This window comes from Mauremys mutica, chromosome 21 (genome assembly GCF_020497125.1).
Source record: "Mauremys mutica isolate MM-2020 ecotype Southern chromosome 21, ASM2049712v1, whole genome shotgun sequence".
In the NCBI taxonomy this organism is placed as follows: Eukaryota; Metazoa; Chordata; order Testudines; family Geoemydidae; genus Mauremys; species Mauremys mutica.
In genome coordinates this window covers 189,584-204,549 of record NC_059092.1, presented here as the reverse complement: position 1 = coordinate 204,549, position 14,966 = coordinate 189,584, and the positions used below count along the sequence as shown (strand labels likewise).

General features: G+C 50.6%; 2 long non-coding RNA genes across 13 annotated transcripts; both read left to right on the top strand.

The window, feature by feature from the left end:
• The first annotated feature begins 1,801 nt into the window (after positions 1 to 1,801).
• LOC123354270 lies at positions 1,802 to 13,369 on the top strand. 12 transcript variants are annotated; one of them, XR_006574706.1, is made up of 6 exons: positions 1,802 to 1,844; positions 2,158 to 2,347; positions 2,817 to 2,947; positions 3,475 to 3,632; positions 12,627 to 12,751; positions 13,050 to 13,369. It is a non-coding gene; the product is annotated as an uncharacterized LOC123354270 (long non-coding RNA). The 12 variants fall into 12 exon arrangements; XR_006574707.1 differs by lacking the exons at positions 1,802 to 1,844; positions 2,158 to 2,347; positions 2,817 to 2,947; positions 3,475 to 3,632 and adding exons at positions 8,606 to 8,666; positions 9,274 to 9,627; positions 10,009 to 10,132; positions 11,653 to 11,790; XR_006574702.1 differs by lacking the exons at positions 1,802 to 1,844; positions 2,158 to 2,347; positions 2,817 to 2,947; positions 3,475 to 3,632 and adding exons at positions 8,606 to 8,666; positions 9,274 to 9,627; positions 9,972 to 10,132; positions 11,653 to 11,790.
• A 168-nt stretch (positions 13,370 to 13,537) lies between these two features.
• On the top strand, positions 13,538 to 14,755 carry LOC123354274. The gene is made up of 3 exons (XR_006574719.1): positions 13,538 to 14,021; positions 14,186 to 14,362; positions 14,733 to 14,755. It is a non-coding gene; the product is annotated as an uncharacterized LOC123354274 (long non-coding RNA).
• The last annotated feature ends 211 nt before the right edge of the window (positions 14,756 to 14,966 follow it).

Genomic DNA, 14,966 nt, shown 5'->3' with positions numbered 1-14,966 from the left:
TTGCAGGAAGAGCAGCCCGTTTCAGCTCGCTGGTGGGGGCTTGGAACCAGGGTGGACCGGCAGCCCCCCATCAGCTCCCCGCCCCGCTAAGTTCCCTGTGCGGCAGCCACCCAGCAGGCTATTAGTTGCTGGCAGTTCAGCTGTCCCTCCCCCCCCACTGCCATGTGCTCCTCCTGCCCTCTGCCTTGGAGTTGCTCCCCGGAGCCTCCTGCTTGCTGTGCAGGGGAGAGGGGAAAGGGGGGCTAATGTCAGGGTGTCCCCCTCCCCCTACTCCTGCCCCCCACTTATCCCTTCTCCATCTAGAACAGGGTGGGGACAGGACAGGGCTCAGGGTGGAGAGAGCCTGCTGCCCGCAGCTGCTGTCTCAACTTCCTGACCTACTTAATAAGGCAATGTCCTTAAAGTGTTGTCAGCGCACTTGAAGGGGCAATGTGCATGTCTCGCTCTCCCCCCCACACACACACAGGGTGTCTCTCTCTCTGCCATGCTGTCTCCCCTCCCTCCCTCCGTTCGTGCTGCCTTGTAGAGTGTGAGGTTGCATTAACAACAATGCGTTAACCCTTGAGGGCTCAGCTGAGTGCTAGTTCATCATTTAGCAGTAAGGCATTCCCTGGGAAATATCCCACCCTCTGACTGCACCACCTCAACCAAGCTTCACAATTATCATTACTGGTTACAGTATTAAATTGTTTGTTTAAAACTTACACTTTTAATTTCTCATCTTTACTTGCTCTAGTACTGTTCACAGGCCGTGTGCTTCCTCGTTGGGTACAGGACTCTGTGGTATTAAGGCTGGGGAGTGGCCAGAGTCTGCTGTTCAGAGTGACTGTCGGATGCTGTTGCAAGGGCTGCTTTTTGGCTGAAATGCTAAAGGTGTCATGGGAAGAGTGAGGGTGGAGCGCCGCCATGTGGGAGAGGTGAAAAGAAGAGCTAATGCGATGTTGCCCGCTTAGATGGTAAGTTATTTTTTCCCCTTGTGCTGGCTTTAGTACCAAGGGAAAAGAAATCAGGCATCAGAGTCTACTCCCTTCATACGTTGGAAAGTGATCGGACCGCGAGAGCTATTGATGCTATGGAAAAGCCGTCCAACTGTGAGTGGGTACAGCTGCTACTGTCAATGATAAGTGTCTGTTTTGGTGATTGCTCTGATCATCGCCCCTTTGCTTCTGGTAGCGATGCTCCGTTAGCTGGGGCTGGGTCTGTAAGAAAAGTTTCCCGACTAGTGGTTATGAGGGAGACAAGGTCCCCATTTTCAGGGGCTGCTCAGTTCTCTGGCCAGGAGCAGTGTGTCCTCTGCAGCAGAAGGTTAGATCCAGGAGAATGGCTGGCTGCAGGTGGAGAGTTGCTTGCCTTCCTCCTGTGTTTCTCTCTCTCTCTCTCTCTCTCTCTCTGTTCTCTAGTATGTTGGCCAACACACACCCTGTCTCTATCCTTACCTTTCCTTATGCTGTCTCCCTTCTTAGGACATGGGCAGGTGTGCTAGGTGTGCATCCCCACAGGTTAGGTCTTGGAAGCCCTGGAGGAGTAGAAGGGGATGAAAACCATGTTGGGCAGTAGGTGCTAAAGTGGAGTGGTGAATGTTGGTGTTAACTCGGTCTCTGTTCGTCGAGTGGGGCCGATGTAGATGGGATGGAAGAGGGAGGCAGGGATGAGGCCAAGATTTCAAGCACCAATAGAGCTGTGTGTAGTTATGGCTCATGCTTGGCTTTTGCAGCTGCGCTTGCAGAGGAATTGTCCAGGAGTCCCAGCCCAAGGAGAAACTGGCAGAAGTTTCTGAGCAGCCTGGACATCCTTCTAAGGAGACATGAACAGTCCTCAGCTTTCTGCCTTCTGAACAACTGCCTGTGAGTAAGCGGTCAGTGCTTTCAATTCCTTATCTGTACTTGCTGTAGTTTTCTTCACAGGCCATGTGCTTCCTCGTTGGGTACCAGGCACAGTGGTATTAAGGCTGTGGAAGGGACAGGAGTCTCCTGAGCAAAGTGACCATTTTGGGTGCAGTTACAATGGGTCCCTTCTAGTTGCAGGTGTAAAGTAGTAACGGGAGATGGTTTGAGGGCAGAGCTGTGGGATACAGGAGATGTGAAATGAAGAGACTATGCGACATTGCAGACCGAGATGCTATTTTTCTTGTCTTTTCCTCCCCTCTGCTGGGTTTAGTACCAAGGAAAAAGAAGTCACGTCAGAGTCTACTGCCCTCGTGCGATGGAAAGTGAGTGAGAGCAGCGAGCCTGTGAGCATTGTTCAGGCCAGACAAGAGCCGTACATCTGGGAGCCGAGGAGATGCTACTGTCACTGAGATAAGTGTCTGTTTTGCTGAGGGTTCTGCTCACGGCCGATCTGACTCCAGGTAGAGACACCCTGTTAGCTGGGGCTGGGTTTGTAAGAAAAGGTTCCTGACTAGCTGTGGATACGAGGGAGACAAGGTCCCCGTTTTCAGGGGCTGCTCATTTTTCTATCCACAAGTAGTGTGTCCTCCGCAAGAGAAGGTTGGATCCAGGGGGATGCCTCGAGCTGGCGAGTTCCTTCCCCTCCTCCTGCGTTTCTCTTTCTCTCTCTTTTCTGTACTGTGTTGGCCAACACACACTCTCTTTCTCTCTGTCTGTGTCCTTGCCTATCCCTGTGCTTTCTCCCTTTATAGGACACGGGTAGGTGTGGATCCCCACAGGCTAGGTTTCGGGAGCCAGGAAGAAGTAGGAGGGGATGAAAATTATGTGGGGTCGTGGGTGCGAGAGTGGAGGCAGGTATTGTAAAATATCTAGCACGGTAGCATGTTGGACAGTGATGGCTCTTGCATAGGTGGTTTGCTGTTCTTGCAGAGGCCCGCTCAAGGCCAATGGAGCCGCCCCAGACAGAGGAGAAGCATCTGGAGGAACCAGACCTGCACAATCTAAATGTTTTTCACTTGGCAGTGGAGCTAAGGAGTGCTCTCGTGATATTCGAGGAGCAGGTGTGTGTTTTTGTGAAATCTCTCTCTATCCAGTATCTGCTGTGATAGACCCAGGCCAGTTGGGAACAGCAGAGTAGTAGAAGGGAGATAAACCTGCCACTGGATAAGTAATTTTCTGTTCCCTGAGTGACCAGAGCAGGGGCTGCTCCAGGCTAATGAGAACACCTGACTCCAATTAACTTGCTAAGAGTCAGGTGAGGCTGTTAAGCATGTGACTCTAATTAAGCAGTCAGTGTTTGGAATCCCTCATCTGTAGTCGCTTCAGTTTTGTTCAGAGGCTGTGAATTTCCTCGTTGAACACGGTGCTCTGTGGGATTCAGATGAGGAAGAGGTACAAGTCTCCTGTGCAGTGTTAGTATTTTGGATGTAGGTGCAGTGGGCTGCTTTTTAGTTGTTGTGCTAAAGCTGTAATTGGAGGAGGGTTGAGGATGGAGCCCTGGGGTGCAGTAGATGCGAGAAGAAGAAACTATGCATGTTGCTGACTGAGATGGTAACTGATTTGTTTTCCCCCCTTGTGCTGGGTTTAGTACCAAGGGAAAAGAAGTGGAGGGTCAGAGTCTGCTCCCCTCATGCGATGGAAAGCAAGTAAGAGCGGAGAGACAGCGAACATTACTGATGCCAGGCAAGAGCCGTCCAGCTTGGAGCCAAGCAGCCGTCACCGTCAGTGAGAGAAGTGTCTTGTTAGGTGAGGGCTCTGCTCACTTCCCACTTGGCTTCAGGTACGGATGCCCAGTTAGCTACGGCTGGGTGTGTAACAAAATGTTCCTGACGAGCTGTGGATATGTGGGAGACAAGGTCCCCATTTTCAGCATCACCTCATTTCTCTGTTCACAAGCGGTGTGTCCTCTGCAGAAAAGCTTGGATCCAGGAGGATGATTCCAGGTGGCGAGTTGCTTGCCTTCCTCCTGTGTTAAGCTCTCTCTCTCTCTCTCTTCTCTAGTGTTGGCCAACACACTCTGTCAGTCTGTCCTTGCCTCTTTTTCTGATGTCTCCCTTCATGGCACACAGGCAGGTGAGCTAGCTGTGTGTCCCCAGAGGCCAGGTCTCGGTAAGCCTGGCGAAGTAGGAGGGGATGAAAATAATGCAGGGCAGTGGGTGTGAGAGTGGAGCGGTGATTGTCGCTGTTAACTCGGTCTCTGTTCATCAAGTGGGGCCGATGCAGACGGAATGGAAGAGGGAGGCAGGAATGAGGGCAAGATTTCAAGCATCAACAGAGCTTTGTGTAGTGATGGCTCATGCTTGGTATTTGCAGCTGCTCTTGCAGAGGAATTGTCCAGGAGCCCTAGCTGGAGGAGGAAGAGGCAGAAGTGGACCTGAGCAGCTTGGACATCCTTTTAAGCAGACACGAACAGTCCTCAGCTTTGTCTCTTGCATAACTGGCTGTGAGTAAGCGGTCTATACTTTGAATTCCTTCTCTGTACTTGCTGTCATAAGGCCATGTGCTTCCTTGTTGGGTACGTGACTATTTTAAGTGTAGGTGCAACGGTCTCCTTTTTCATTGTAGTGCTAAAGGTGTGATGGAAAGAGAGTTGAGGGCGGAGCTCCACCATGTGGGAGAGGGGAAAAGAAGAGCTGACGAGACATTGCCTACTGAGATGGTAACTTACTTGTTTTCCCCCCCCTTATGCTGGGTTTAGTACCAAGTGAAAAGAAGTCAGTCTACTGCCCTCATGCGATGGAAAGCGAGCGAGAGCGACGAGACCTCGAGCATTGTTCATGCCAGGCAAGAGCCGTCCATCTGGGAGCAGAACAGCTGCCACTGTCACTGAGAAGTGTCTGTTTTGCTGAGGGTTCTGCTCACGGCCCACCTGGCTCCAGGTAGGGACACCCCATCAGCTGGGGCTGGATTTATAAGAAAATGTTCCTCACTAGCTTTGGTTATGAGGGAGACAAGGTCCTCATTTCTGTGTCCATTAGCTGTGTTCCCTCCTCAGCAGAAGATTGGATCCAGGAGGATGACACCAGGTGGTGAGTTGCTTGCCTTCCTCCCATGATTCTCATTCTCTCTCTTCTCTAGTGTTGGCCAGCACACACACTCTCTCTCTGTCCTTGCCTCTCCTTCTGCTGTCTCCCTTCATAGCACACAGGCAGGGGTGCTAAGTATGCATCCCCACAGGCTAGGTCTCCTGGATCCATGAAGAAGTAGGAGGGGATGAGAATCATGCTGGATAGTGGATAGTAGAGTGGAGTGATTACTATCGGTGGTAACTGCATCTCTGTTCATCAAGTAGGGCTGATGTTGATGGAATGGGAGAGGGAGGCAGGGATGAGGGCATTCATAGAGCTCTGTGTAGTGATCATTCTTGGTTGGCTTTATTAGTTTACAGAGGAATCGTCCAAGAGCCTTAGCTGGGGAAGGGACAAGAGTCTCCTGAGCAAAGTGACTTCTAGTTGCAGGTGTAAAGTAGTAATGGAGGATGGGTTGAAGGCGGAGCCGTGGGATACGGGAGATATGAAATTAAGAGACTACGTGACATTGCTGACGGAGATGGTAACTTGTTCGTTTTTCCACTTCTGCTGGGTTTAGTACCAAGGAAAAAGAAGTCACATGTCAGAGTCTACTGCCCTCATGCGATGGAAAGTAATCAAGAGCGATTGGACCTGGAGAATTATTGATGGCATGAAAAAGCCATCCATCTGGGAGTGGAATAGCTGCTATTGTCACTGAGATAAGTGTCTGTTTTGCTGAAGGTTCTGCTCACGGCCCATCTGGCTCCAGGTAGTGACTCCGCATCAGCTGGGGCTGGCTTTGTTTAAAAAAAAGAAAAAAGTTCCTGAACAACACAGGTTATGAGGGAGACAAGGTCCCCATTTTCAGGGGGTGCTCATGTCCAGTAGTTTTGTGTCTTCTGCAGCAGAAGGTTAGATCCAGGAGGATGACACCCAGGTGGCAAGTTGCTTGCCTTCCTCCTGTGTTTTTCTCTCTTTTCTAATATGTTGGCCAACACACACCGTCTCTCTGACTCTGTCTGTCTCTCTCTGTCCTTACCTTTCCTTGTGCCATCTCCCTTCATAGGACACAGGCAGGGGTGCTCAGTGTGCATCCCCCCAGGCTAGGTCTTGGGAGCCATGGAGCAGTAGGAGCGGAGAAAAATCATGAGGGGCAGTGAGCGCTAAAGTGGAGCGGTGACTGTCTGCTTTTACCCAGTCTCTGTTCATCGAGTCAGCCTGAGGTAGATGGGATGGGAGACGGACGCAGGGATGAGGGCGTTAATAGAGCTCTGCATAGTGATAGTTCTTGCTTGGCTTTATTAGTTTGCGGCGGAATCGTCCAGGAGCCCTCACCGGAGGAGAAACTGGCAAAGGTTGATCTGAGTTGCCTGGACTTTATTCTAAGGAGACATGAACAGTCCTCAGCTTTCTGCCTCCCATGTAAGCTGTCAGTGCTTGGAATTCCTCATCTGTACTGACTGTATTCACAGCCCGTATGGTTCCTCGTTGGGTACAGGACTCTGTGGTGGTAAGGCTGGGGAGGGGCCAGCATCTGCTGTGCCGTGTGACTGTCGGGTACCGTTGCAAGGGCTGCTTTTTGGTTGTAATGCTAAAGGTGTGATGGGAAGAGTGGTGAGGGCGGAACCCCGCCGTGTTGGAGAGGCGAAAAGAAGAGCCAATGCGACGTTGCCCACTGAGTTGGTAACTTTTTTTCCCCCCTTCTGCTGGTTTTATTACCAAGGGAAAAGAAATCTCGCATCAGAGTCTGCTGTCCTCATGCGATGGAAAGTGAGTGAGAGCGATGGGACTGCAAGAGTTATTGATGCCACGCAAAAGCCGTCCAACCGGGATCAGAACAGCTGCCACTGTCAGTGAGATAAGTGTCTGTTTTGGTGATTGCTGTGCTCATGGCCCACCTTGCTCCTGGTAGGGACGTCCCGTTTGCTGGGGCTGTGTTTGTAAGAAAATGTTTTTGAGTAGCTGTGGTTGAGAGAGACAAGGTCCCCATTTTCAGGGGCTGCTCAGTTTTCTGGCCAGTAGCGGTGTGTCCTCCGCAGCAGAAAGATCTAGGAGGATGACTCAAGGTGGCGAGTTGCTTGCCTTCCTCCTGTGTTTCTGTCTCTGTTCTCTAGTATGTTGGCTAACACACACCCTCTTTCTATCTTTACCTTTCCTTGTGCCGTCTCCCTTCGTAGGACACGGGCAGGTGTTCTAGGTGCACATCTCCATAGATTAGGTCTTGGGACCCCTGAAATAGTAGGAGGGGATGAAAACCATGTGGGGCAGTGGGCGCTAAAGTGAAGCAGTGACTGTCGGTGTTAACTTGGTCTCCGTTCATCGAGTGGGGCCGATCTAGATGGGATGGGAGAGGGAGGCAGGATGAGGGCAAGATTTCAAGCACCATTAGAGCTTTGTGTTGTGATGGCTCATGCTTGGCTTTTGCAGCTGCTCTTGCAGAGGAATTGTCCAGGAGCCCTCGCCGGAGCAGAAACTGGCAGAGGTGCATCTGAGCAGCCTGAACATCCTTCTAAGCAGACACGAACAGTCCTCGGCTTTCTGCTTCCCGCATAACTGGCTGTGAGTAAGAAGTCGGTGCTTTGAATTCCTCATCTGTTCTTGTTGTACTTTTCTTCACATGCCGTGTGTTTCCTCGTTGGGCATGAGGCTCTTTGGCATTAAGGGGGGGCAAGGGCCAAGAGTCTCCTGAGAAAAGTGACTATTTTGGATGCAGTTACAAAGGGTCCATTCTAGTTGCAGGTGTAAAGTAGTGATGGGAGATGGGTTGAGGGCAGAACCGTGGGATACAGGAGCTGTAAAATGAAGAGACTACGCAACATTGCAGACAGAGATGCTATTTTCTTTTTTTGCTTTTCTCCCCTTTGCTGGGTTTAGTACCAAGGAAAAACAAGTCACACGTCGGCGTCTACTGCCCTTGTGCGATGGAAAGTGAGTGAGAGCAGCGAGCCTGTGAGCATTGTTCATGCCAGGCAAGAGCCGTCCATCTGGGAGCTGAGCAGAGGCCACTGTCACTGAGATAAGTGTCTGGTTTGGTGATTGCTCTGCTCACGGCTCAGCTCCTGGTAGGGACGACCCATTAGCAAGGTCTGGGTTTGTAAGAAAAGGTTCCTAACTAGTGGTTATGAAGGAGACAAGGTCCCCATTTTCAGGGGCTGGTAATTTCTCTGGCCACGAGGGTTGTGTCCTCTGCAGCAGAAGGTTGGATCCAGAGGGATGACTCCAGCTCATGAGTTTCTTAACTCCCTCCCGTGTTTTTTTCTCTCTCTCTCTCTCTCTCTCTCTCTCTCTCTCCTCTAATGTGTTGGCCAACACACACACTGTCTGTCTGTCTCTCACTCTGTCTCTGTCCTTGCTTCTTCTTGTGCCGTCTCCCTTCATAGGACACGGATAGGAGTGCTAGGTGTGCATCCTCACAGGCGAGATCTCGGGAGCTATGAACAAATAGGAGGGGATGAAAATCATGCAGGGTATTGGGCGCTAGAGTGGAGCGGTGTCTGTGGATGTTGACTCAGTCTCTGTTCATGGAGTCGAGCGGATGTAGATGGGATGGGAGAGGGAGTCAGGGATGAGGGCAAGATTAAATGCACCAGTAGTGCTGTGTGTAGTGATTTTTTTTTGCTTGACTTTATTAGTTTGCAGAGGAATCATCCAGGAGCCCTTGCTGGACGAAAATATGCAGAAGTGGACGTGAGCAGCCTGGACATCCTTCTGAGGAGACCTCAACAGTCTTCAGGTTTCTGCCTTCTGCCTAACTGGCTGTGAGTAAGCGGTGAGTGCTTGGAATTCCTCATCTGTACTCACTGTAATTTTGTTCATAGGCCGTTTCCTTCCTTGTTTGGTGTGGGGCACTGTGGGATTAAGGCTGGGGAAGAGACCAGAGTCATACTTGCCAACTTTCACTGGGGAGATAACCCTGAATTCACAGTATTCCAAAAATCAAGCTAATCCTATTTCCAATAAGGCCAAAACAAGCCAATTCCTAAGAACCCCATCACTCAATGACTAGATCTCTCTTGGCGTGCAGTCTGGGACTGTGGTGGGTCCGCTGTGCACCCCTGACTCTCTCCCCCCTTTGCCCCTGCTTGCCGGAAGCAGCAAGCTACAACGAGCAATAAGCTACAGGCCAAAAACAAGTCCAATTTCTATGTTTTATTTTCCCCCTTGAGATTTGGTGTGTGTGACCAGAGTCTGCTGTGCAAAGTGACTATTTCGGGTGTCGTTGCAAGGGGTGCTTTCTTCTTGTAGTCCTACCGGTGTAATGGGAATAGGGTTGAGGGCGGAGCCCCACTGTGTGCGGGAGGGGAAAATAAGAGCCTACCCAAAGTTGCTGACTGAAAGGGTAACTGATTTGTTTTTCCCCCTTGTGCTGGGTTTAGTAGCAAGAGAAAAGAAGTCACAGGCCAGAGTCTACTGCCCTCGTGCAATGGAAAGAGCAAGAGCGATGACTCTGCAAGCGTTGTTGATGCGACGCAGAAGGCGTCCATCTGGGAGCGGAACCGCCACCACTCTCAATGAGATAAGTGTCTTCTTTGGTGATTGCTCTGCTCAAAGCTCATCTTGCTCCTGGTAAGGACGCCCCGTTAGCTGGGGCTGGGTTTGTAAGAAAAGGTTCCTGACTAGTTGTGGTTACAAGGGAGACGATGTCCCCATTTTCAGGGGCTGCTCATGTCTCTGGCCAGGACCAGTGTGTCCTCCGCAGCATATTAGATCCAGGGGGATGACTCCAGCTGGTGAGTTTCTTGACTCCTTCCCACGTTTCTCTCTCTCTCTCTCTCTCTCTCTCCTCTAATGTGTTGGCCAACACACACTCTGTCTGTCTGTCTCTCTCTCTCTCTGTCCTTGCCTCCTCTTGTGCTGTCTTCCTTCGTAGGACACGGGCAGGTGTGTTAGGTGTGCATCCCCACAGGCTAGGTCTTGTGAGCTATGAACAAGTAGGGGACCGAAATGATGCAGGGCAGTGGGCGCTAGAGTGAAGCGGTGACTGTGGGTGTTGACTGAGTCTCTGCTCTAGTGGGGCTGATGTGGGAGGCAGGGATGAGGGCAAGATTTAACGCACCTATTGAATTTTTTGTAGTGAGGGCTCTTGGTTGGCTTATTTGCTGCACTTGTAGAGGAATTATCCAGGAGCAGCAGCCGGAGGATAAATTGGCAGACGTGGGCCTGAGGAGCCTGGACATTCTTCTAAGGAGACATGAACAGTCCTCAGCTTTCTGCCTCGTGCATAACTGGCTGTGGGTAAGTGGTCAGTGCTTGGAATTCCTCATCTGTTCTTGCTGTGATTTTCTTCACACTTCATTTGCTTGCTTGTTGGGTGTGGGGCTCTTTGGGATTAAGGCTGGGGAAGGGACCAGAGTCACAATAGCTAACTTTCATGGGGAAATAAGCACCCCGACTTTGACAAAAAGCCAAAAATCAAGATAAACCCATTTGAAAACAAGGCCAAAACAAGCCAATCCCTAAGAACCCCAACTCTCAATGACTAGATCTCCCCTGGCGTGCAGTCTGGGACTGTGGTGGGCCCGCTGTGCACCTCAACTAGCCGTCCCCTTTGCTCCTCCTTGTCCGTGCTTGCTGGAAGCAAAAAGCTACAAGAAGCAATAAGTTACAAGCCAAAAAGAAGCACAGTTTCTACGTGTTTTCCCCACAGGTTCGGTGTGTCTGACCAGAGTTGTCTGTGCAGAGTGACTATTTCAGGTGTCATTGCAAGGGGTGCTTTCTACTTGTAGTCATAAAGGCGTGATGGGAGGAGGGTTCAGGGCAGAATCCCACCATGTGGGAGAGGCAAAAAGAAGCGTCTACCCAACATTGCCAATTGAGATGGTGACTGACTTGTTTTTCCGCTGGATTTAGTACCAAGGGAAAAGAAGTGACAAGTCAGAGTCTACTGCCCTCATGCGATGGAAAGCGAGCGAGAGTGATGGGACTGCGAGAATTATTGATGCCTTGAAAAAGCCGTCCAACTGGGAATGGAAGTGTCATCACTGTCAATGAGATAAGTGTCTGTTTTGGTGATTGCTCTGCTCTCGGCCCACCTTGCTCCTGAAAGGGATGCCCCGTTTGCTGAGGCTGTTTGTAAGAAAAGGTTCCTGACTAGCTGTGGTTTTGAGAGAGAGAAGATCCCCATTTTTAGGGGCTGCTCAGTTTTCTGGCCAGGAGCAGTGTGTCCTACGCAGCAGAAGGTTGCATCTAGGAGAATGAGTCCAGGTGGTGAATTGCTTGCCTTTCTCTCGTGTTTCTCTCTCTCTCTTCTCTAGTGTGTTGGCCAACACTCTTTCTCAATCTGTCCTTGCCTTTCCTTGTGCTGTCTCCCTTCTTAGGATATTGGCAGGCGAGCTAGGTGTGCACCCCCACAGGTTGTGTCTTGGGAGCCATAAAGAAGTAGGAGGGGACAAAAATCATGCAGGGCAGTCGGTGCGAGACTGGAGTGGTGACTGTTGGTGTTGTGGGGCTAAGACAAATCGAAAGCGACGCAGGGAAGAGGGCCTTAATTGGGCTCTATGTAGTGCAGGAGTTCTCAAACGGGTTTAGGTCCCGTCAGGGGGCTGCAAGTTTGTTATTTGGGGGGTTGTGAAATGTCATCCTCCATCCTAAACATCACTTTGCTTCCAGCATTTATAATGGTGTTGAATATACAAAAAGTGTTTTTAATTTATAAGGGGAGGGTCACACTCAGAAGCTTTCTATGTAAAAGGGATCATCAGTACCAAAGGTTGAGAACCACTGGTGTAGTGATAGTTCTTGCTTGCCTTTATTAGTTTGCAGAGGAATTGTCCAGGAGTCTCAGCTGGAGAAGAAGCTGGCAGAAGTGGACCTGAACTGCCTGGACATCCTTCTAAGGAGACATGAACAGTCCTCAGCTTTCTGCATTCTGGATAACTGGCTATGAGTAAGAAGTCAGTCTTTTCAATTACTTATCTGTACTCACTCTTGATTCCTTCATAGGCCATGTGCTTCCTCGTTGGGTACGAGGCTCTTTGCTCAGGAGACTCTTGTCCCTTCCCCAGCCTTAATCCCAAAGTGACTATTTTGGGTGCAGTTAAAATGGGTCCCTTCTAGTTGCAGCTGTAAAGTATTAATGGGAGATGGGTTGAGGGCAGAGCTGTGGGATACAGGAGATGTGAAATGAAGAGACTGTGACATTGCAGACGGAGATGGTAATTTTTTTTTCCCTTTACTACTTCCTTGGTACTAAACCCAGCAGTCACACACAGAGTCTACTGCCCTCATGCGATGCAAAGTGAGTGAGAGCAGCGAGCCTGTGAGCATTGTTCATGCCAGGCAAGAGCCGTCAATGTGGGGGTCGAGCAGACGCCACTGTCAGTGAGATAAGTGTCTGTTTTGCTGAGGGTTCTGCTCGTGGCCCATATCAGTTTCTTGCCTTTCTCTGTGTTTCTCTCTCTCTCTCTCTCTCTCTCACTCTCTTCTCTAGTGTGTTGGCCAACACTTTCTGTCTCTGTCCTTGCCTCTCCTTGTGCTGTCTCCCTTCATAGGACACGGGCAGGAGTGCTAGGTGTGCATCCCCACAGGCTAGGTATCAGGAGCTATGAAGAAGTAGGAGGGGATGAAAATCATGCAGGGTAGTGGGCGCTAGAGTGGAGCGGTGACCGTCAGTGTTGACTCAGTCTCTGTTCATTGAGTCGGGCTGATGTAGATGAGATGGGAGAGGGAGGCAGGGATGAGGGCATTCATAGAGCTCTGTGTAGTGACAGTTCATGCTTGGCTTTATTAGTTTGCAGAGGAATCGTCCAGGAGCCCCAGCCGGATGAGAATGTCAGAAGTGGACCTGAGCAGCCTGGACATCCTTCTAAGGAAACAAGAATAGTCCTCAGGTTTATGCCTTCTGCATAACTGGCTGTGAGTAAGGGCTCAGTGCTTTGAACTCAGTCATCTGTACTCACTGTAGTATTCTTCATAGACGGTGTGGTTTCTTGTTGGGTACAGGGCTCTGTGGGATTAAGGGTGAGGAGGGGCCAGAGTCTGCTGTGCAGAGTGACTCTGTTGGGTGTTGTTGTAAGAGGTGCTTTGTACTTTGAGTCCTAAAGGTGTAATGGGTAGAGGGCGGAACCCCGCTGTGCGTGAGAGGGGAAAAGAAGAGCCTACGAGACATTTCTGACTGAGACAATAGCTTACTTGTTTTATCCCCTGGTTTTAGTACCAAGCAAAAAGACGTCACATGTCAAAGTCTACTGCCCTTATGTGACGAGTGATGAGACTGTGAGCGTTGTTGGTGCCAGGCAGGAGCCGTCCATCTGGGAGCAGAACAGCTGCTACTATCACTGAGATAAGTATCTGTTTTGCTGAGGGTTCTGCTCACGGCCCACCTGGCTACAGGTAGAGACACCCTGTTAGGTGGGGCTGGGTTTGTAAGAAAAGGTTCCTGACTAGCTGTGGTTTTGAGGGAGACACGGTCCCCATTTTCAGGGGCTGATCATTTCTCTGGCCAGGATCGGTGTGTCCTCGGCAGGAGAAGGTTAGATCCATGAGGATGACTCCAGGTGGTGAGTTGCTTGCCTTCCTCCTCTGTTTCTCTCTGTCTTCTCTACTCTACTGTGTTGGCCAACACTCTCTCTCTCTCTCTCTCTCTCTCTCTCTCTCTTTGCTGTCTCCCTTCATAGGGCACGGGCAGGAGTGCTGTGTGCATCCCCTCAGGCTAGGTCTCTGGAGCTATGAACAAGTAGGAGGGGACGAAAATCATGCATCGTAGTGGGCGCTAGAGTGGAGGGGTGACTGTGGATGTTGACTGTCTCTCTTCAAGTGGGCCTGATGTAGATAGGATGGGAGAGGGAGACAGGGATGAGGGCAAGATTACCTGCACCAATTGAATTTGGTGTAGTGATGGCCCTTGCTTCACTCATTTCCTGCGCTTGCAGAGGAATTGTCCAGGAGCAGAAGCTGAAGGAGAAAATGGCAGATGCGGACCTGAGGAGCCTGGACATCCTTCTAAGCAGACATGAATGGTCCTCAGATTTCTGCCTCCCGCACAACTGGCTGTGAGTAAGCGGTCAGTGCTTGGAATCCCTCATCTGTACTGGCTCCGGTTTTGTTCAGAGGCTCTGAATTTCCTCATTGGACACGGTGCTCTGTGGGATTCAGACGAGGCAAAGGCACAAGTCTCCTGTGCAGAGTCAGTATTTTGGATGTAGGTGCAGTGGGCTGCTTTTTAGTTGTAGTGCTAAAGCTGTAATGGGAGGAGGGTTGAGGGTGGAGCCCTGAGGTGTGGTAGATGCGAGAAGAAGAACCTATGCACGTTGCAGACTGAGATGCTAACTGATTTGTTTTTCCCCCTAGTGCTGGGTTTAGTACCAAGTGGAGAGTCAGAGTCCACTCCGCACATGCCATGGAAAGGAAGGCTCTGCTGTGGTTATGAGGGAGACAAGGTCCCTATTTTCAGGGGCTTCTCAGTCCTCTGGCCAGTACCGGTGTGTCCTCTGCAGCGGAAGGTTGGATCCAAGAGGATGACTCCAGGTGACAAGTTGCTTGCCTTCCTCCCATGTTTCTCATTTTCTCGCTCTCTGTCTCTCTAGTGTGTTGGCCAACGCTCTCTCTTAATCTGTCCTTTCCTTTCCTTGTGCCATCTCCCTTCTTAGGACACAGGCAGGCCTGTGAGGTGTGCATCTCCACAGGTTAGGTCTTGAAAGCCCTGGAGTAGTAGGAGGGGACGAAAACCATGCGGGGTAGTGGGTGCGAGAGTGCAGCAGTGACTGTCGGTGTTGAATCGGTCTCTGTTCAAGTGGGGCTGATGTAGATGGGGTGGAAGAGGGAGGCAGGATTGAGGGCAACGTTTCAAGTACCATTAGAGCTGTGTGTAGAGATGGCACATGCTTGGCTTTTGCAGCTGCACTTCCAGAGGAATTGTCCAGGAGCTCGAGCCAGAGGAGAAACTGGCAGAGGTGGATCTGAGCAGCTTGGACATCGTTCTAACCAGACAGGAACAGTCCTCAGCTTTCTGCCTTCTGAACAACTGGCTGTGAGTAAGAGGTCAGTGCTTTCAATTCCTTATCTGTACTCGCTGTAGTTTACTTCACAGGCCTTGTGCTTTCTCGCTGGGTACAGGACACTGTGGTATTAA